Below are 22,891 nucleotides of genomic sequence, written 5' to 3' on the forward strand. Positions count from 1 at the left end.
TTAATATCATCAATTCTTGGTGAAGGGCAGAGGGAGAGAAATTTGGGGCCTATGAGAATGGATGCAACTCTACTAGATAGTTTGCTCTTCCTCTGGATTATTAGACAAACACTGAAATTTTGTGACTTGCACAAATATTCGAGTACCAAAACCAAAAAACCAAAAAAAGTGCACAAACCTTAAAAAAAAAAGTCCTTATAAAGCCAGTATATTAGAAACTATAGTGTATTATAACTGAATAGCAAAAGCAAATAATAACATTACATTACATTATAAACAAAGTTATGTTAAATCATGCCTGGAACTTTTATCTAAAGGAAAAGAGGGTTGGCTAGTAGGTGTTTCATATGAGTGAGCATGAATACTTAAGGTAATGTCCATGATGTAACTATGACATCAGGAAATACGGAATTATATTTTTAAAGACCTCTCATTGTTGGCTTCATTGTTGAATCAATAAAAAGATGCTATATACTTTCAAAAGTGTCATAATGAATAGTTGGGACTTTCAGGCTTGCAGAAAAATAGCATACACCTGATTATAAACCTTCTTTTCCTCCTTCATCCCCAAACAGAGTGTCACCAAAGAGAAGAAATAAAAATACACAAAAACCATCTTCTGCATTACTAGGAAAAAGAGAACTCTGCAACCTTCAAATGCACTGTGATTAGAAAAACATCCCTTGATGATGGTGTGGTGAAGAGAAAGAAGGAAAGAAGAGAAAAATTAAGAATTCTGTGCTATAAAAGAAAAACAAAACACACAACTCTTGCTCCTCCTCTGCCCAACAAAAATAATCATCACTAAAATAACCTACTCCAGAGAAGACAAACCTGACAGAATGTGTTGTTCTCAAACTAGGAACGCTTATCAATGAAATGAATACGACCAACAAAAAAGCACATTACATTGACACAAAGTTACTGTAAAAAGGCAGTGATGTCAATATAACTCTTCTGCTGATGAAAATTCTCCCTTTCAATGAACTATGAAGCTGAATAAAACTTTAACACATCATTCTAAATGGAATTAAATAGGCTCAAACAAGATTCAGAGATATGAAAAAAAACCCACAAAATACCTTGAATCCAAAATACAAAAACCAAGAACACAAGTGGACAGAAAAAGAAAGAATGAAACATGAGTTATTGGAACTCAGGAAAAGAAACAGAAGGAAAAGAGGCACCTGAGTGGCTCTGTTAGTGGAGTAACTGACTCTTGGTTTTGGCTCATGTCATGATCCCACAGTTCATGTGAATGAGCCCCACGTCAGGCTCTGCACTCATAGTAGATTTTCTCTTTCCCTCTCTCCTTTCCTGCTCATGTTCATTCTCTCTCTCTCTCTCTCTCTCTCACTAAAAATAAACAAATAAACTTTAAAAAAAGAAATAGAGGATAAAAAGCAAAAGCTAATCAGAAATAAAAAACGTCATAAAGGGCACTGAAGCAAGGAAATAAACAACCATGAGAATGAAAATAAGATTAAGAAAGAAGCAAAACAGTTCAGAGATAATAGCTGAAACAGAAGCCAGGCAAAGGAGATTGAGCATAAACATAACTAGTGTCTCTAAAGAAGAAACTTGAAACAACAGATCATAGGTAATATTTAATACTAAAGCCCAATAAAACTTTTCATAAATTAAAGAAGACCTGAATCAGCATTCACTGAGTACTGAGGAAAATGACTCGGACATCTGAGAAAGACCCTGGTAAGACCATTTGACTTTAAAGATAAAATTCTTTAAGGCCTTCAGGCAAGTGGACAAAATAAATTACAAAGGCAAACGGATCAGAACGCTATCATAATCCACAAAACTATGTACAAAGGAAAGCAAGAGTGAACCAGCATTTTCAGTAAGTGTGAGGAAGAAAGTGCAAACCAAGGCTATTGTATCCAGCTACACTGTCCTTCCGCTATCGAGGCCACATGAAAACAGCTTTCATGTGCCAGAGCTCAGAATACTGGACCCCTATTCCATTCCTGTGTATTCAGAACAGAGGTCAAACTATAGCCTATAGGCCAAATTTAGCCTGCCATCTATTTTTTAAATAAAGTTTTATTGGGATAGAGCCATTCCCATTTATCTATATATTGTCTGTAGTTGCTTTAGTGACACAATGATAGAGTTGAGTAGTTATGACAGAGACCCCAGAACTTACAAAGCCTAAAATATTTACTCCCTGCCACTAATTTATGGAAAATGTTCACCAATGCCTGATTTTAAGGATGCATATCATCCAAACCAAAAGAACAATGAGAAAACGTTACAGAGGGACTGATGGTAAATATTTCATATATTTAGCTATAGATCTAAGATGTGGAATAAGAGTGGTGAAGAGTACAATGCAAACATTATCTGTTCTAACAGAGCAGAAAGAATGCAATGAAAAAGAGAAGAGGGAGGAGAAACAGAACGTTGAAAAGGACATTGAAAAGTGACTTGTGGAAAAAATGGTAAGACTTTAGGTAATTATTTTCCTAACTCAAACAAGAAATCTACATGTTATAAAACTGTTTAGAAATTACCCAGTTGATAGTGATAGGCTTTGTAAGCTCTAGGGTCTCTGTCATCATTACTCAACTCTATCATTGTGTCACAAAAATCAAAAAGAGCAATGCAGCACTTAAGAATTTAGCAGGCTGAGGGGTACGTGGCGGGCTCAGTCAGTTGAGCATCAGACTTCAGCTCAGGTCATGATTTCGTAGTGCATGACCTGAAGCCCTACATCAGGCTATGTGATGACAATGTGGTGGAGCCTGCTAGGGACCCTTTGTCTTCCTTTCTCTCTGCCCATTCCCTGCTCTCTTGCTCTTGCTCTCTCTTTCAAAAATTAAAAAAAAAAAAAAAAAAAGAATTTACCAGCCTGAGAACCCTGTACATTTTATTGAGATTTACAATCATAAATAGAAGGGCCACTTTTCTGTAAAAGTCATAAAAGAGGCAATTAATCTGTCAGAACCTCTCAGTCTTCCTTGTCAGTCCAGTCCTGCCCTGTGAGACCCCTGGATGTACTTAATCAATGTGGTCACCACCAGCCAGGAATAGGCCTGCCCTAACATTTGCTGGGATTAAGGCAACAATATAAATGGAGGCCCATCTATAACAAGTCTAAATAAAGATATTCCTCTGTATTAGGATTACCTCCTGATAAACTCATTGTAAGTTGAAATATGGTAAGTCAAAACTACATGTAGTACACCTAACTTACCCAACAACACAGCTCAGCCTAGCCTGTCTTAAATGTGCTAAGCACACTTAGGTTACCCTACAGTTGGGCAAAATCCTCTAACACAAAGTCTGCTTTTTAAAAAAAATTGTGGAATGTCTCCTGTAATTTACTGAATCCTGAAAGTAAAAAACAGAGTGGTTGTCTGGGTACAGAATGATTTTGAATGTCACCATTGTTTATCCTCATGCTGATGTGGCTGCCTAGGAGCTGTGGCTGCCCGGCCAAGTGTCACCAAGACCCTACGCATATCACCAGCCTGGGACAAGATCCAAAGTCAAAATCTGAAGTATGATTTCTACCAAATATGTATCATTTTCACACCATAGTGAAGTCAAAAAACTGTATGCTAAACCATTGTTAACTTAGGGACTATCTGTCTGTAAAGGGATCAATTGTTTCACAGTTAAATCAAGTATAGTTTGACAAATAATGACAGAACTTAAAAATATGTGAACATTTATGGTTGCGTAGATCTAAAACTAAGAAATTTATTGAAGACAACTAATTTAATGACTGTACATGTCTGGGTGATCTGTTGATAGGCTTTCAGTGCTTGGAAGAGCAATAAAATACTGACACACACATTTCATAAATTATTATGCATCAATTTCATAAAATTTATTTTTCTGGCCTTAACACAAAATCACTTAATTATGTGTTATCATCAAGATCTTGATTTACATTGTGATCTATGACAGCAATGATGTAAAGGATGACAAAAATAAAATTATATTCAAGAATGCAGAATGAAACTGATGTAAAAAAAATGGCAAAACTGGCATCTGGACAAATTTTTCCCTCAAGTGGACCTCTAGAGTGACACAGCCCTGGACTGTGGACATGACGACATGCATAGACTGGACAATGTGCCAAGGATGCGTGTTCCTCGCGGGCTGGCTGAGGCTCTCCGGAGCCCAGTGGTGTGGGCTGGAGACTTCCCTACTTAGTTTACATCAGCTGTCTTTGAAGTGTTTCTCACCAGCCCAAGAAAAGCAGGAAATCAGTTTAGCAGAGGGAAATAAACAGATGGACAGAGTCATTTATTTTGAGGGGAACTCTGTGCTATTTGAATTAAAGTAATGAGCACTTTAAGATGCAGTGAAGCTGTTTTTACATTTCATTTGAGTAATTCAAGATGTAAACAGAGCCCCATGGCAGATGAGCAGTACCAAACTTCTTCGGCTTCTGAGTATTCTAATAAAGGATTGTGGAAGGGAACATCTTCCCTCTTACAGAAATTAATAATAATAGTAATAACGATGATGATGCTATTGACAATTCCATCTTCTTTTCGAGCAATGTTATCCACAGACCCCATGTTAGGCATTTTACATACATTGTCTTTAATTCTCACCAGACTTTTGCAAGTCCCTACTTACAGATGATGAAACGGATTCCCAAAGACTGAGAAATGTATTACAGTAACAGGACTTGTAAGTGGTGCAACTGGGATCTGAACCTACTTCCCTGTGATTCCAAAACTCTTCTTCTCTCTGCCACACCCTGGACTGAGGAAGTTCTGTCACTCATTCCTCCACTCTGGCAGGTTGGCTTTGTTTATTTATTTGAATTTAACTGCTTTGCTACTAATGCTCTGTAGCTAACGTGCCAAGCAGAGCAAGAGCCTGTATTCTCGCTCAGGCTCTAATCCTCCCAGTTTGGGATAATCAGCTGATGACTTAAGGTTTCTGAGTTTCACTTTCCCATTTAAAAAAGGGGGCTGATGCCATCCTACCCACCCAGGGTAGTGGATAGAAGAGCATTTTTGTTTTCTTGTAGACATCCACTAGGGCAAAATATACCAATTATGTGGCAAGCTAGTCACATGGTACTGACTGGAACATAGCATAGTGAAAGTATAGAATAGACTAGGATAGTTAGCATTGAATAGACTATGATAGTATAGTATAAAGTACAGTAAGGGAACCTCTGTACAGGGTTCTCTGCTTGAACTACTGGGGATTATGTTATTTTTAAATGCACACTTATTTTTTCGATAATTTTAATTTTTTAAAAAATTTCATGTTTATTTATTTTTGAGAGAGACAGACAGACAGAATGTGCGTGGGAAGGGGCAGAGAGAGAGGGAGACACAGAAACCGAAATAGGCTCCAGGCTCTGAGCTGTCAGCACAGAGCCCGATACAGGACTCGAACCACCAACCACAAGATCATGACCTGAGCAGAAGTTGCCCGCTCAACCAGTTGAGACACCCAGGCGCTCCTATAATTTTAATTTTCTTAAATGCTTATTTATTTTTGAGAGAGAGGGAGAATGTGAGCTGGAGAGGGGCAGAGAGAATAGGGGACAGAGAGGATCCTAAGTGGGCTGTATGCTGACAGCAGAGAGCCCAATGTGGGGCTTGAACTCAGGAACCGTGAGATCAGGCCTGGAGCCAAAGTCAGTCACTTGACTGACTGAACCACCCAGGTGCCCCTAAAATGCATATTTTAAAACCAGATGCAGATTCATGTATCAGGTAACAATAACTGGCATTCAATCAACCTACAAAATTTACTGAGTACTTGCTATGAATTGGACTCTATAGTAAGAAAAGGAACATAAGAGGAGGAGAGACGTGAGAAATGTCTTATATTTTCTGGAAACCAGTTCTAAAGATCTCTGGGCCCGTGGTAACTGCGTCCTCAGACTTCTGTCACAGCATCTTGTGTTATCAGCTATTGACCCAACTCTATAGACCTAAGAGTTCAATCCTGGAAATCTTGACTGGTGCCAGGAAGCAAATTGGGAGCATTGTATAGGGTGTAACGTCAGGAGGGCTGGGATGCCAACTGCCTTACCCACTGTGTGTCCCTAGTACCCGGCATTGTACTGGGGCACAGTAGGCACTCAGCGAATGATTACCTGATGAAATAAATACATAACAATAAAATGTTCTGTAAACATCAGAATAGATTATAGAAGTACATTTATTGACATGGGGATAAATTGGCTATTACTAATTAAAAAGTGATTAAATAGTAAATAAAATACTATCTTCTTTTTGTAGGAGAAATATATTTAAGTACAGAGAAACATACATACATACATACACACATACGTATAACCGAAGATAAATACATAGGAAGAGAAACAAAATACTGACAGTAATTGCCACTGGGTGGTAAGATTTTAGAATTTTAGATGTCCTTACATTTTATTTCATTATCTTCATCTTCTTAATTTAGATAATAGCCATGGGTGGCTTCTAATAAAAGTGTATGCTATTAGATGGGAAAAAACCGCCTTTTCCCCCTTATCAATGTCACATGTTTCAAGAGCTCTGCATGCCTGGCAATGGGGGAGTCACCATCCCCATAGGCTGGTGGGGCATTGTTACTGATGTCCCTGAAACTCAGTAATGAGGAAGAAGAGGGAGATTTGCTCAGCAGGGAGCAGACAGTACTCAAGCTTTGAGCTTGCTGGTTGGATTTTCACATCAGTATAGGATCGAGTGCTGAGCATTCTTAGTTTTAGGTTCTTCCTTGGGGGACGATTCTCATAAATAATAGCTGAGTTTTAAGACTCAAATTAGTTTGGTTCTCCAGTTACCATTGGCTCCATGAGAGAACCAGGTAGAGTGGTGGATAAGGGGACTGATTAAGTTCAAGGCTAACTGGTTATATGGATGTGGGCATGCTTGTCACATCTCCGAGCCTGATATATTTTAATAAGGGGACTGGAGCCTGTGATCACCAAGGTTTTTCCTGTAATAAGTGTTTTTGGGATTCTCTTTCCACTGTGATGTCCCCTTGGGGATCTGACTTCCTAAAACAAAAAAAGCAGCACTCATTATTTTAGAAGATGACTGTTTTCACCCAAAGTCACTCCCTCTCTGGGATCAGAAAGCATTCCTACCTTGGGGACAGGCATCCACCTGGGCTCAGCCAGCATCTGGAGTTCTCACCTAAACATTCTTGACGTGAAAAGGTGCTCAACATAAATTGTCATGAGGGAAAAATAAGATACAAAGCAAATGTTAACAGAGATGGGCTGATAGAGATGTCCAGAGGAGGGGCGGTTGGAAGTTAATTTCCTGTGACTCGAAGTTCTCTACTCTCTAATGGTAGCTGTGCATGGGCCGCTCAGATGGACCTCATGGGTGATGGGATAAAAGGGGTAATGTACAACTTCCCAGAAGACTTTTTGTGAACAGTGAAGAAGCAAACGTATATAAAGCACGCAGCACAGGGGCTGACAACCAAAGGGCACCAGTACATGGTGGCTATGACCGGCATGCCTTGTAAATGTGATCTACACTCTTCCTTCTTCCCTTTGACCACACCGAACATTTCATTCCTGCCTCCTGGGCCAGTGCTCAGACTTCCAACCTTCCCTATCACTTTCTTACGTCTAATGCTTTTCTCTTCTGTATGCACAGCATTACACTTGGAGGCCAGTGGGATCCAAATGGTTAACCCAGAGCAGAAAGTATATTGTGTCAATATTTAGAGTGGCACTATTTGACCGGCGGTGGTTTTTCCCTCCTCAGAGTAATTACTCTGTGTTTGGATTCCCAGTTTTCATAAAAGAAACTTGGCTTGCTCGCTATTATATATACCAAATGAACCTAAGCTTGTGTAAATGTTGAATAATGAATTAAAATGAAATTTCTGCTTGCGACAGGCTTTCCATGACTTCGTATAGTTTTGGAGGCATCGGTCCCCCATGTCAGCTTCCAGGAAGGAGAACACCAGGATGGTCACATAGCAACAACCCTGTCACAGCCCCATCTGGCTGGAAGATGGAGACAGCCATAGAGAGAAGCAGAGGCTAGTCCTTTCTGAGCTCCCCCTTCCTGCAGACATGCACTGTCCAAATTGTGGCCCTTGGGTAGTTATAGTTCTCATGGTCCTTGGAGTTATGCTGACAGCACAGACTGGAAATGGTTACGTCTCTCAGGACACACTCAAGGGTTTCTAGTATTTAGCAAGGAAGCTTTCAGACATGCATATGGAAGGGGGCTGGTAAAGCCACTTCAGCCAATATATCAGAAGGCATTTAAAGTCCCTGTATCCTTCAATTTCATTTGACTCGATAAGGTGAGGCCAATATCCACTACAGATCACTAAAGGGGCAAAAATAAGTGTCACACAATAATTATCCAAATGAGTGTGATTTTAGTCCCCCAGCAAATTAAGAGGAAGGTAGGAGGCGATGAGCAGAAGGGCCTTTGGAAGAAATGTTAAGTGGAGAGGTAGGGAAAATTTATTTGGGGCATGGTAAAGAGTGTCCTTAGAATAGCCGGAATTAAGAGAAAGCTTGGTTCTAACATGTGGACAGATATTCCTGGATTGGATTAATCAAGCTTTTTTTTTTTTTTTTTTGATGAAGATCTTTGCTAAGAAGAAGATTAATGTATTTCTCTTTGACTACAGCCCTGTCCTGACCCTAAAGCCCTCTAACCTCTGCCAAAGCCATTTTTCTACCATCCACCAAAGCAGCTTAATCAGGAACTGAGTTCATTCAGCTTATTTACATTTTGCAAACCTTTATCGTGCATCTTTCATTCTGCCAGAAACTGGGGAGACACAGGGGAAGACGTATTTATGCTTAAGGAGCTCAAAGGAAGACAAACGTGTAAGGAACACTGAGCTCATCTCTATGTACTAAGTGAAAAATTAGAAGTACCTCCAAGTTACCACGGTGGCGTGGATAAGGGACTGTAAAGCAGTGCCTACTCTGGGATTTCTGTGTGAAAGAGGTTGAGGAGTGGCAATCTAATTGCAGGTGCTGGAGTGGGTGGGAGGGAAGGTGGTAGGTAGCGAGATTTAGCAAATAAAAGTAAAGAATACCAAGGTAAATTTGAATTTCAGATAAATAACAAATATTCTTTTAGCATAAGCATGTTCCATGCAATATGCTAAAAATTTCTGGCTATTAATCTGAAATTTAAATGTACCTGGGAATCTTGGGTTTGATCTGGCAACCCTAGTGTTAGAAGACTTACCTCGAAGCTATAATTGCTTAGCATTTAAAGACTGAGACAATGTCAAGGCAGTTAGAAAGCCCTCCTAAAGGGAGGTCTGAACCAGAGGAAGGGAACTGAAGACTGAAAATTAGTACCTAGGTCCTGGTTATTCAAAGTGTGATCTACAGACCAGGAACATGGCATCATGCGGGAACTTGCTGGAAATTCAGAATGAGGGCACTACCAGACCTACAGAACCAGAATCTGTATTTTAACAAGATTCCCAGTGATTCATATGCAAAGCCCCCCATGTGAGAAGCCCCCTATCTATGTGGGAAAGAGCAAAGAGTAAATAAAAAGAAATGGCATGTGCAAATGCACAGATACCCAAAATAGCATGGTGGGCTCCTTATGAAAACTCAATCGCCTGTTTGATCCTCTAATACACAGTATGAACACTATGGTACTTTATATTTCTGCATATATTTTTCTGCTCCTCCCCATTACAGGAAGCATGAGGGTCCACATCACTCTCATGTAGCAGGAGTTATATCCTGGTGAAAGGGTTAAAAGTCTCTAGACATAAAAGTTACAACACACTGACTTATTTTTACTCATGTTCAAAAAGCACACAAAAAGCTAGGACTCAGTGTGCAGTGTGCTACATCCCTTATTTGCATAATTATAGCACACTTTTACAAATAAGGAAAGAAGTATCTGAAGAGGGTGAGTGACTTGTAAGTGTCAAAGGCAGGATTTCACCCCAGGAAAGGCCGGCTCCCCAGACCACTGCTTTTTGCCCATTGCTTTCAGGGAAGGAGTGATTATAAACAAAATGAAAATATTTGTAATATTTGAAAACTGTTGCAAAACTCCGGTTAAGCACACTTGGCCTTAGATATCTAGATATTTCAGGTGGTAGGTATTTGGGGCTTGATTTGGTTTGGTTTGGTGTGGTGTTTGGGGAGGGCACAGCATTAACTTTCTAACTATAATTCCATGTCCTTGTCTTTGGATGTATCTATAAAGATGGGCCTTGTTACTGGTCCTGACTTCTTTCTTTTCACTTTCCTGACTTCAACCCTCTTTCAAGGCTCACCCAAGTCTCTTTATCCTTGTTCCCCATCAGATCTTTACCTACACAACCACAGCTCACAGAGGTGCCCAGGCCCCAGCCCTTTCCCCCAATTCATTGTTCCCATTGATTCTGTCCGTGGTCCTCAACATTTCCCCAGGCAGCAAACTCTAAAAAAAAAGAAGAAGAAGAGGAAGAAAGAAAGAAAGAAGAAAGAAAGAAAAAGAAATATTATGTATAAGCCCAATTTGAAAAAGCAAGTGGAGCTCTGGGACGTCCTAGGCCCCCACACTCTGTATTCCTCTCAGCTCCCAAAGAACCCTGAGGAACACAGGGCACAGAGTTTGGGAGGAGAGTGGTCTGTGCTGCTTCCATCATCTTCTCAACTTGGTGTCCTTCCCATCTGTGTCTATCATCCCCATCAAATGAAAGTCCTTTGAAGATGGAGAATGTTATTTATTATGGGTACCACATCATTCAACCCTCAAAATGGGGTTTGCATACACTTCTGGACACAGAGGGCTGAATAATTTTTTGATGTTCATTTATTTATTTTGAGACACACACACACACACACACACACACACACACACACACACACACACACACAGAATCCCAAGCAGACTCCTCCTTGTCAATGAAGAGCCCAACATGGGGCTCCATTGTTCATGAACCATGAGATCATCATTTGAGCCGACATCAAGAGTTGGATGCTTAACCGCCTGAGCCACCCAGGTGCCCCCAGGGGGCAGAATATTTGAAAGTCACCATAAAAAACCTAAATTATGATCATTTTCTACTTTTCTGTATCTCCCCACGATTTATAGTGTAGTCCTTTCCACATAAAATATGTTTAATCAGTTCCCTATGTGCTGATTAACTGACTGCTCTATGGAGTTAAGTGGATCATTTTAATCCTGTTGGCTGAAATATATTTATTTAAAGTGTATAAATTGACTGTACTCTTTATGATAGCATGTTGTCACTGAACAATGTTTAAAATTTAGAAATAACAGGAATAAGAACAATCTACATGCAGGCAGCAAAATAGCCAATATCCAATTTATACATTGTAGTGCTTCTAGGGAAATAAATATGTAGCTAGAGATAATGAATTATACACATTTAAATTGTAAGGGAAGTTCTTGTTTGGATATATTCCTTCCTTAAGCATTTAAAGGTTTCTTCCTATACCTTAATGTTACACAATGAAATCCAATAAGATAGGTAATCATCATAATGAAAACACTGCTCAAAATATTGGTGGACATAGGAATTGGTGTCTTAGCTATAAACGAAAGGTTCTCTCACATACAAATTGTGGCTTCTCTAAAGTTAGGTGGGACAACTAGAATTCTTATTTAGCCATTCATCTATTCATTTATTCACCAAATATTTGTTTATTTATTTACTTGCTTTATTTACTTAAGTAGTCTCTACACTCAATGTGGGGCTCACACTTCCAACCCCAAGATCAAGAGTTCCATGCTGCAACAACTGAGCCAGGCAGGTGCCCCTCACCAAATATTTATTGATCAACTTTACAGCTAAACACAGATGGTTATGCTGTAATACAATATACACTTTCCTAAAAACCCTCATATTCTGTAAACTCATACACTAGGAAGATAACAGGACTTGGAGGTAAAATTAGATTGGATCAGACCACTCAAAACCTAGGCAGTTTTGGAACCAGAGCGCTTGCAAGATAGCATGAAGATGGGGTCAAGAGGAAGAATGAGGCATACTTATTGAGCTTTCCCCACATACGGACCTTGAGATCAGGATTTTGGTGCAAGTCGTCTACTGGGAGGTGATCCCAGGAAGAACAAAGAGGGAGCAGGATAGTGAGACAAATAAGGAAGGAAGGAAAGTCGCTTCACCTTACTAAGTGGCATCAGTGAGCAGAAGAACCACCATGGGTAACTGGGATGTAGCCCCCAAGTGGGACCCTGTCAGGCTGCAGATCACTCCTGGGCCACTAATTCCTTGGCACTTCTTGACTTAATATGCAAACCAAGCAATCTTTCTTGGAAGCCAGAGAATACCCTCAGTCAGAGAGACGCAGAAAGTGACTGACAGGTGCTGGAATCTGCAAGTGACCCAGTGGAAGTAGATGGGCTGAAATGATCTAGGCAGGAAGCCTAAAGGTCTGTGAGTGGGTAAACAGGATCGCACACACTGAGGCCCTTGGCCCTGGGTTCAGTACTGTATTCTTTCGTGGTTTGAGTTGCTGGGTTAGTCTGCATTTGGACACAAACAAGTAAAGTGTTAGAGCAAACTGTCTGCAAACCACTGAGACGTCCACATTATGCAGACATCATATCCCTACCTGTGATTTGTGTACAAGTTCATTTGCATCACAGAAGCCATGTGTTCTAGAAGACAGATTGCACTGGGGATACCACTTCTGAATAAAATACTGAACAGTCCCTGACTGTACAAAACTTCCAGTCTAATGGGAGGAGTTCACAGGTCAGTGACGTGAGTGCTAAGGCAGAGATGCATCTCCCCCGCCAAGGTAGTCCCCTGTGCACTCTTGGGGGGATCAGGAAAGAGAAAGGAAGAAAAGCTTAGAGAAATTAATGTGTGAGGAGACAGAGTAAACTTCCAATATCTGTGAAGCCATTGCCTCCCACTCCTTCACATGTCACTAAGGACCCCTGAACTGCAAGGCTGACACTTAAGAAATGGGGAGCATTAGGACTGAAGAAATTTAGGTCCCCATAGAATAACTTTAAACCCCAAGGTAGGGGCTCAGACTGATCCTCGTGTTGTGCAGAAGCTGCCTGGCTGCCAGTGTTGGATAAATAATAAATACCAGTCCCTTCTGTTCCTGGGATCAGCGTCCTGCCTTGACCTTGCTTATCAGATCAGGTAGGAAACCCAGGTCCTTCTTACCACATGTGGTCATTACATTTCCCACGGCATTTTCACAAGAGGCCCGGGCTGCTTCCCTGGCTGCTGGCCAGGTAGGTAATTATCTTGCCTCCTGTTCTAACTCCCTTGTGGTTTCAGTTGTAGGAGACTGCTTCCTTCACTCCCACATGATTGGCTGCTGTTGCTGAAAGGTTTCATTCTGGAAATCTGTTACCTTCTGCCCTGGAGCTTGGCTGGCATTCAGGGCTGGGAGAGGATGTTTGAGGACAACTTGGCCAGGTCTACACTTACTAAGAGAGGTGAAGAGTTGGGACTCATTTCCTGATAAAATGAGCACCAAATGTAATTTTTTATCATACGACTCCATTGTTTAAAAATATTGAGAAAAAAATTACATTGTTTGTGGAAAAGAAAAAGTTCCCAGTTCAAAATTACTGACACAAAATCTATACTCTTTCGCCTTACCACAAGAGCATGCTGTTTTGGCGAATTGGGCAATAATTATGATGGTCAAGTTTTTAGAAGATGACACACGTGAACAGGATATCTGAGTCAAGAGGTACTAGAAAATCTATCTATCTGTGTACCATCTATCACCTATCACCATTGCATCCGAAACCTTTTACCTCCTTTTATATGCACCATTAGTATATAGCCATCAGCCCGTGTGTGGTGTTCCTGGTAGGTCAGCCAGGCAACAAAAGGTTTCCAAGTACCCACAGTGGCATGACCAGATGACTTGGGACATACGAAGATCTATAATGATAATACCTTCCCACAGCTTTCTGCACATTTCTGAGCAGTAATGCAGCATAATAGGACCAGCCATGAAAACAATTAGACCTGTGTTTAAATCTGCCACCACTACCTGTGTGACTCTAAGTTACTAAATCTTAAGAATCAGGTTTCTTCATCTATAAAATGGGGATAATAATATTGGTACCTAATTTCCAGAGTAGTCGATGATATGAGATATTACAATTAAAATGCTTGGCACGGTGTCTGCTGCATAGCAGGCTCAACAAATGTTTGTAATCATCACTATAATGAAACTCAGCAGACAGATATACAAAAACAGGACTAAACTGCCTAGTCGTGCCCTCCTGTTTCCCCCCAGTAGCCCAAAGAAGAGGTTGTACTCTTTATTCTTTGTAGCAATGAGATGGTGATTAAGAACATTGAAGTTTTGTTCAAATAGACCTGTGTTGGAATCCTTAAAATCCCAGCTTTGTTACTTGTTAGCTCTGTGACTCTAGACAAGTTCAATAACTTCTATGAGCCTTGGTTTCCTCATGGTAAAATAGGAGAGCTGAAGGATACATTGCAATAACTAGTCAGAGTTGCATAGAACCTCCCACATGGAAAATACCAGATAAATGTTAGTCAATACCATTAGACATAAGCAATACAAAATTTTAGGTGATTTGGCCATAGGAATCACTCAAAATATAGCTACTTTTATCTTTATCAGCCTAAAAATATCTGTTATTCAGTATTTACCAAAGGCCCAGCTGAAAGAAGTGATGTCTATGGAAGTTTCACAAAAAGTGAGAGTCCCTCTACGTTAGCAGCAGTCTATCCTGGTGTGGAAGGAGACTTCTACTGTCTTTATCTTTGGCATTATGTTACTTACTTGTATTGTAGAATGTAGCAGTTACCATTTGCATGAAACTCACAACTGAGTTGAAGCAAGAATGGTGTTGAAATCAAAACCACCCCATCAAATAGTCCTATTTGAGGACTCATAGGAGAAAAATCCCTTATGCTTCAGTTCCTTGAAAAGTTGGATCCAACTCTTGACTTTGACTGAGGTCATGATCTCAAGATTCATGGGTTCGAGCCCTGCACTGGGCTCTATGCTGACAACGTGGAACTTGCTTGGGATTCTCTCTCCCTCTCTCTCTGTCCCTCCTTGAGTCTCTCTCTCTCTCTCTCTCTCTCTCTCAAAATAAATAAGTAAACATTAAAATAAAGTTGACATTTTTGCATTACCTATAGTGACTTTATTGAAACATATACCATGTCTAACTGATCTTAACCTTGACTTTCTTACTAGCTTCTCTTTTTGCTCTTTGTTTCCCCTTTCAGATTATTTTATCATATTTTCGCATTGCACATATGAAAACTGTCTCAAATCCTTTTGGGAACAAGGTTGAGGATAAATTAATTAAAAACATGAAATGAAATATTCTTGTAACACCAACATTGCACTCTGGACTGTTTGGAATATTGCTCAAACTGAATCTATGACCAGAAAGAAGCCTACATCTGTAATGTCTCCTCTCTATACTGTAGGCTCTTAACAGAGCATCTTGACTCTGCACTGCCAATGGAAATTTACTTAATTGACTAGGACTTAAGTTATTTTTTTAATTATAAAATGAGAATAGTGGTATAGTAATTACTATAATAACAATGATAATAAAAGGTAACAAGTTGTTAACACTTATCATGTGTCAGACACTATGCAGAGGACTTTATGTGCATATTTAACAGAATTCTTTTTTCTTTTTTAAGTGGGCTTCTTGTCCAGTGTGGAGCTCAATGCAGGGCTTGAACTCACAACCTTGAGGTCAGAACCTGAGATCAAGATTCAGATGCTTAACCAACTGAGCCACCTGGGCATCCCACTTAACTCTTCCTAATTGTTCTACAGTTAAATACTTTCCAGGTATATTTAATCTCATAATAATGTTATAATGAAGCCACTGATCTATTTTATAGATGAGGAAACTGAGGCTCAGAGAAGTTACAGGCCCACAGTTATCAGCTAAAAAGCGACAGATTGGTTGAACCCAGAAGAACCTGAACTATGGCACTCAGAACCACATTCACATTTTTGTTGGTGATTTAGTTTCAGCAAAATGACATCATCTGTCATAATTAATTTCAGCAAAAGGACATTGTGACATGCTGTGAACTTGATTTTGGTTATGAGATTTTGTCTTATTTAATCTACAACTTTTTATAAGATATAAAAATGTACAGGACTTGTGCTTTATTTTATGGTTAGATATTTTAAGTATCATCATAAAAATAATTTAAGTGAACATTAGGGATATGAAAGGATTTTTTTTCCACCTGAGGGGTTGATATGTTTTTCAGGTTTGGGAAATACTGATATAGGCAAGTTTTAATCTTTTATGTGTTTTATCTAAATCTACAAGATTTATAACCACTGAGAGGAAAAAGAGATCCCATTAAGATGGGCTGGGAAAGGTGGAATTTGGACTAGCTTTGAAAAAGATGTAGAATTCAGAAAGTGAGTGACATCTGGCTGCAACACCCCCCAACCAGGTGATTCTAGATTGATTTGGCTCACCTGGATGGCTAAAGGGTGTCCTTCATCTCACATTGTTCCAAGTAGAGCTCTTCAAAAGCTGAGAATTTGGTCAGAAAGGAAAGCCTTCCAAGTAGTGGAGCACCTGTTTTTAGACAGAAAGTAGGATTCTGATAAGCGGACATGAGAGAGAAATCTCTTTTACTAGAGGAGTCCCGGGTACAACCGGGCGCACACAGGGGAATGAATGGAACACACTGAAGCCACTGCATGAACTAGGCCGTCAGAGCAGAGGCCTGGGAGAGAGAAACCAGAACCAGAACCAGAACCACACACTGGATGGCTCTGAATGCAGAAAAAGGAATTTAGAGGCTCAACAATGGGAAGGCACTGTGTATGTCTGAGTAGGAGAGTGGTAAACAAAGATGGTGTTCTAATACCATGGCAGAGGGTAACTAGAAAAATGTGCTGGGCTGGAAAGAGCAGTGTTGGTCGGCTTCACCAGAGCAGAGCTTAAACAAATGGAGTGAGGCAAGAGGTGAATCATATTCCTCCTTCACTCGGAGGCAATGGAGGCTCTGGCATCCCATCAAGGAGTGACTTATGGGCACTGGTGAACTCAGGGTAGTTATGGCTGGAGACTCAGCCTGATGGCTTCCCACATTTTGGTCAGATCTATAAATATAATGGAGAGATCTTAAAATTTTCTCCTGTCCTGCTGGCAAAGCTTGTGCCTACGATATCCCACTGGGACCAAAACCACACTGAGATTGACAAGTACGTTTTTGAGAATGCTGGGCCATAGTTTGTTCAGAAAGACTCTGCCCAGGGTGGCTAGTGCAATCAACTTTCTCACTTTGGGTTTCTGTCGTAAAGAACTTGTCTGAAGGACTCATGCAGAGAATTCAATTTATATCATCCAAATAGGTAAAACATAAAGTGTACCTAACTAATTCCTGGGAGGGGATCGCAGTCACCATGTTTACCTTTACTTTTTTCTGGTTTCTAGGAAAAAAACTAATTAAAATTCATGTGTTACAATTAAAAACCATTAATGGCAAACATCAGAGAGAACAAGCAATTAGTTAATGTATTATTTAAGGCTTTACTACACTTCAGCTATCAAAGGCAATCATTCTTTCTGAGTAAAATGGTTTTCTTTCTTTCTTTTTTTAACCCATTATTAAAAGCTTAAGTGTTTACCAATAGCTGAAAATTATGTTTGGATTTGCCTGAATTCTACCCTAGGGAGCAATACTCTGATAATATTTCCTGACCAAATACCTCAAATTATGGCATAGGGTCTAAAGCTAAATGTATTAGCTTTCAAACACAAATAAAAAGAATGAGTCTATAAATTTCACTGTGGATCTCTGCTGGACATTGATCTACTCATAATTTCTAAGCATCTTTTCTGTTCAGGACACTATGTTCAAAGCCGTAGGCTGGCTGAGATACTGTTTTTACCCCTCCAGGAATTTTAGCTCTTTACTCCTTTATGGTATATAACTAGTCTTTGATAATGACAATAATAGCAATAATCACCTGTCTAGAGACATTCCTTAAAAATTAAGGATTTTCACTTATATAATTCAATCTTTTAACCTTCCATTTAATATTCACGGGGGATTCTTTGAAATAGGAGGTACATGGAAGCATTACTAGCCATATTATATAGAGGCAACAAGATTATCCCACAGAAACTTGAGAACGAAAAATCACGTCAGATACAGAACCAGAACTAAGACATGAAGTTCCTGACACCTAGCGAAGTAGTCCGTCTACTTACTAACCACATTTCCAGTGACATCACACAGCCACCACCCCCTGTCCCCCAAATAGTGGTAGGAATGCTCTGCAATGCTAAGGGATTTGGATCTTAGGATCTTCCAAACTGGATTAGAAAATGTTCTAGATTTTACAAGTTTTCTAGATTTATGGAGCAAGTACAAATAGGTATAATGAGCTAAACATGGAGGCCACTGTCCCACTCCAAGCATAATCAATTATAAATAAGATAGTTAAAAATTAAAAAAAATAAGTATGAAAGCAGATGAAAATGTCAAGATGGTATAAATGAGCAGGATACTGAAAACTAAAGCCATGAAAATTGATGGGAGAGAGGCCATGGGACTAGCAGGATCTGCCAGTGGCTTGGGACAGGGAGTGTAATGCCCGACGTAGGAAGGAGTCTGGGACTCAGGCAGCTGGTACTGAGCAACTGGCTACTGTCCTGAAAAACTCAAATCAGTAGCCTGAGAAACGGCACTGGGGCACACAAGTCATGCTGGGCTGTGAGTGAAAAAAACAATTGCCCAAGAAAGAAAGTGGAATCCCATGTGCTTTGTGCTACCTGCTCATGGCAGGGGAGGCAGATTCATATCACTTGAGAGGCACAGAAGGCCCACCTTTTAAATGATTTGAGGGTATCTCTTCCCAGAACCCAAAATTAAAATGTTCCATTGCTAAAACTTTAAGGGAATCACTAATAGTATAAAGAATGTATAATTTCCCAAACAGTACAGGGAAAAACGGGAGAGAAAAAATCTCCTCCAAAACCTTGGCCAATTAAAAAATTAACAGGGAGGAGACAAAAGGGAAATAAAAATATGTAGTAACAGTATAAACAGGTCCAAATATATGTTATAATATAAATGGCCTAAATTCAGTGGTTAATATAGGGATGGTCAGATTAGTTTAAGAAAACAAAAATTGACTATATCTAAAATCTTAAAGCACTAAAATGTTGAATATCAAAGAATAAAAGGAAAAATAAAAATAAAACACATAAATGCATATTATATAGATAAATATATTTATATTTACATAATATAATGTATATCATATCATATAATAATATAATAATTATATATAATATACTATACAATAAATATTTATATACAAATAAAACACTACCCTAATAAAAGATGTGTAACTTTATTAGAAACAGAAAGAAGGCTCAGTAAGATCAAGAGCATAAAGATATTATTTACATAATGATAAAAAATGTAATTCAAGAGAAAGCTATAATAATTCTAAATCTGAATACCCAAAAATATGGAAAAGGAATAATGGACAGAGTTACATAGAAAAAATGAATTATCCATAGTCTTTGTTGGAAGTTTTAATATAGCACTCACTATAATAACTCTAGAAAGTAGAAATTGATAAAAATATAGAATATTTGAACAATACAATCAACATGCTGGACATATGGATGGAAATACATATAAGCTTATGCCCAACAACCAGGAAATAAACATTCTTCATAAGCATTTGTAGATCTTCAATGAAAACTAACCATGACACATGCCTCATAAAGACCATAAAGCATGTTCCAGTAAATTCCAAAGAAATGATATCATACAGATCACATTTCTGAAAAAAGTGTAAATAACTTAGAAATCAATGAGGAAAAGTAAACAATCCCAAATATTTGATAAATTAAAACCTCATTTCCAAATAACTCATAGGGAAAGGAACAAATCCTAGTAGACAATTAAAGGTATTTAGAACCAACAAATCAAAACCACAGTGAGATACCACCTCACACTAGTCAGACTGGCTAAAATTAACAACTCAGGAACAACAGATGTTGGCAAATAGGTGGAGAAAGGAGAACCCTCTCGCACTGTTGGTGGGAATGCAAACTGGTGTAAACTCTGAAAAACAATGTAGAGGTTCCTCAAAAATTAAACAGAGAACTATCCTATGATCCAGCAATTGTACTACTAGGAATTTATCCAAAGGATACAAAAATGCTGATATAAAAGGGCACATGCACTCCAATGTTTATAGTAGCACTATCAACAATAGCCAAATTATGGAAAGAGTCTAAATGTCCATCAACTGATGAAAAGATTAAGAAGAAGCAGCATATGTATTTATACATGCATACATACATACGTACATACATACACACAATGGAATACTACTTGGCAATGAAAAAGAATGAAGTCTTGCCATTGGCAACAACCTGGATGGAATCAGAGAGTATTATGTTAAGCAAAATAAATCAGAGAAAGACAGATATCACATGATTTCACTCATATGTGGAATTTGAGAAACTTAACAGAAGATCATAGGGGAAATGAAGGAAAAATGAAGTAAAAACAGAGCAGGAGGAAAATCATAAGAAACTCTTAAATACAGAGGACAAACTGAGCATTGATAGAAGTGGGGGGAAATAGTGATGGGCATTAAGGAGGGCTCTTGTTGGGATGAGCTCTGGGTGTTATATGTAAAGGATGAATCACTGGATTCTATTCCTGAAGCCAAGACTACACTGTATGTTAACTAACTTGAGAATAAAAAAATATATTTAGAACCAGATACTAACAGAACCATGATGTATACAAATTCATTGAGTACAGCTACAATGGTATATAAAGCACATCATACCTTAAACCCTTCTATTAAAAAAATGAGAACCAATGAGCCAAGCATCCACTCAGAATCTAGAAAATAGAATAAACTAAAATTATATATAAAGTGACTTCTATTCTTGTCTATGATGAAAAAGATTGCATAACACTAACCACACTACCAAGAATAACTATACAAACTGGATAAAATTTTAAAAAGAACTGTTTGAAGGCATCAGAGATCAACCCAAGTAAACAGGACTTTAGAGTTCAAGATCTTCAAGATCTTGATCGGTAAGGTCCATTGAGGGCAACATCACATTTGCCTCCATTTGTTCCCCTGAGGGGCTTTGCCAATTTGTGGAATAAGGAAGAGAAGCAGAAAGCAGCAGCTTAGGGTTTGCAATAGTCTCACTGAGCTGGAGAGATAGAGGTTAGAGTTCAGGTGGCCAAGATGGCAGGGCCCGAGAAGCCCAGATCTCAGATAGGTTGGAGCTTCAGAAAAGGAAACCTGAAATTTGACATGTGCTTTTCCTTAGAGATGTTTTTTAACCCCTAAGAAGCTACATGTCCACAGGGCAAGGTGCCAAGAATCTAAGTGGAAAGCAGCTTCTGTGAGGCAGAACTTGACTAAAGGCTCTGGTTGGAGGGAAAGAGGTTGGAGCTAGGACCTACCAAAATAGAGAAGCCCTGGATAACATCCCAGGCTTTCAGGGGAGACTCCTGACTCCAAGGAGCCAGGGCTGGGCCCTGATGCAAAGGCAAACTGGAAATAGAGACCCTTGTCCCAGCAGGGCCTGAAGCCAACCCTCAACCACATCAATGGGATCTGTTTGTACTCTGTGCACATGCCAGAAAAAATTGATGTCCTCTATGCAGAAAGACATCATCCAGAGCTTTTATAATTTTCTATTGTTATGTACAATGTCCAACATTCAGTGAGAATTATCATAGCCAGAAAGAGAACCAAATTACCAAAAACAAAGTTAACACTAAAAGACAAGAGAAAAAGTCTCATGGTTAATCACAACATGATTGGATGCAAGAACATGGAGGGAAAGATGGAGTGTTTCCTCAGGGAATACATCAGAGAATCAAAAAAAATAACCAAATAGCAACTTGAGATATAAAAGTATAATAACAAATAGTTAATCTCTTAAGAATTTAGTAGATTAATAGTGGATTAGGGATTCCACCAGGGCATCCCAACTTTAATGTGAATACGGAATCTCTGGAACTTTGCTCAAATGCAGATTCTGGTTCAGAAGGCCAGGGTGAGGTTCTACATTCTGCATTTCTTTCTTTTTTTAAATGCTTATTTATTTTTGAGAGAGAGACAGACAGACAGAGTGCAAGCAGGGGAGGGGCAAAGAGAAAGGGAGACACAGAATCTGGAGCAGGCTCTGGGCTCTGAGTTGGCAGCAGAGAGCCCAATGCGGGGCTCAAACCCATGAACCACGAGGTCATGACCTGAGCCAAAGTCAGATGCTTATCCAGCTGAGCCACTCAGGCACCCCTAGATTCTGCATTTCTATTTATTACTATTTTAAGTTTTTATTATTTTTTATTTTATTAAAAAATTTAATGTTTACTTATTTTTGTGAGAGAGAGACAGAGTATAAGCGAGGGAGGTACAGAGAGAGAGGGAGACACAGAATCCAAAGCAGGCTCCAGGCTCCAAGATGTCAGCACAGAGCCCAACGCAGGGCTCAAATCCATGAAGCACGAGATCATGACCTGAGCCGAAGTCAGATACCTAGGCAACTGAGCCACCCAGGCAAACCTTTTCTAATTTTCATTTAAGTAATCTCTACACACAACATGGGGCTCCAACTCATGACCCCAAGATCAAGAGTCATCCGCTCTTTGGACTGAGTCAACCAACTGCCCCTTAGATTTGACATTTCTAATAAGCTCCCACATGATGCTGGTCCAGAAACCACACTCTAAGTATCACAGATTTAGAAGATTCAGTATCATTATTTATGCTAATTTATATAATTACATAATTACTAGTGTAAAATGCATAATTTACACTGATATTTCAATACAATTGAAATTAAAATAGACAGTTCTTGGGTAGCACTTGACAAATTGATCCTAAAATTTATATAGAAAAGCAATGTGCCACAAATAGCTAAGGCAACTT

At 39.2% G+C, this 22,891-nt stretch overlaps 1 long non-coding RNA gene across 1 annotated transcript in view; it reads right to left on the minus strand.

Moving 5' to 3' along the window:
- Positions 1-10,286: 10,286 nt before the first annotated feature.
- LOC115302511 overlaps positions 10,287-22,891 on the minus strand; it is a 31,852-nt gene continuing 19,247 nt past the window's right edge. Inside the window, exons 2-3 of the long non-coding RNA XR_003913508.1 lie at positions 16,421-16,523; positions 10,287-10,388 (exon numbers count right to left, since the gene is read on the minus strand). This is a non-coding gene — a long non-coding RNA (uncharacterized LOC115302511). The remainder of the gene's footprint in view (positions 10,389-16,420; positions 16,524-22,891) is intronic.

This window comes from Suricata suricatta, chromosome 9, assembly GCF_006229205.1.
Source record: "Suricata suricatta isolate VVHF042 chromosome 9, meerkat_22Aug2017_6uvM2_HiC, whole genome shotgun sequence".
NCBI classification, from domain to species: domain Eukaryota; kingdom Metazoa; phylum Chordata; class Mammalia; order Carnivora; family Herpestidae; genus Suricata; species Suricata suricatta.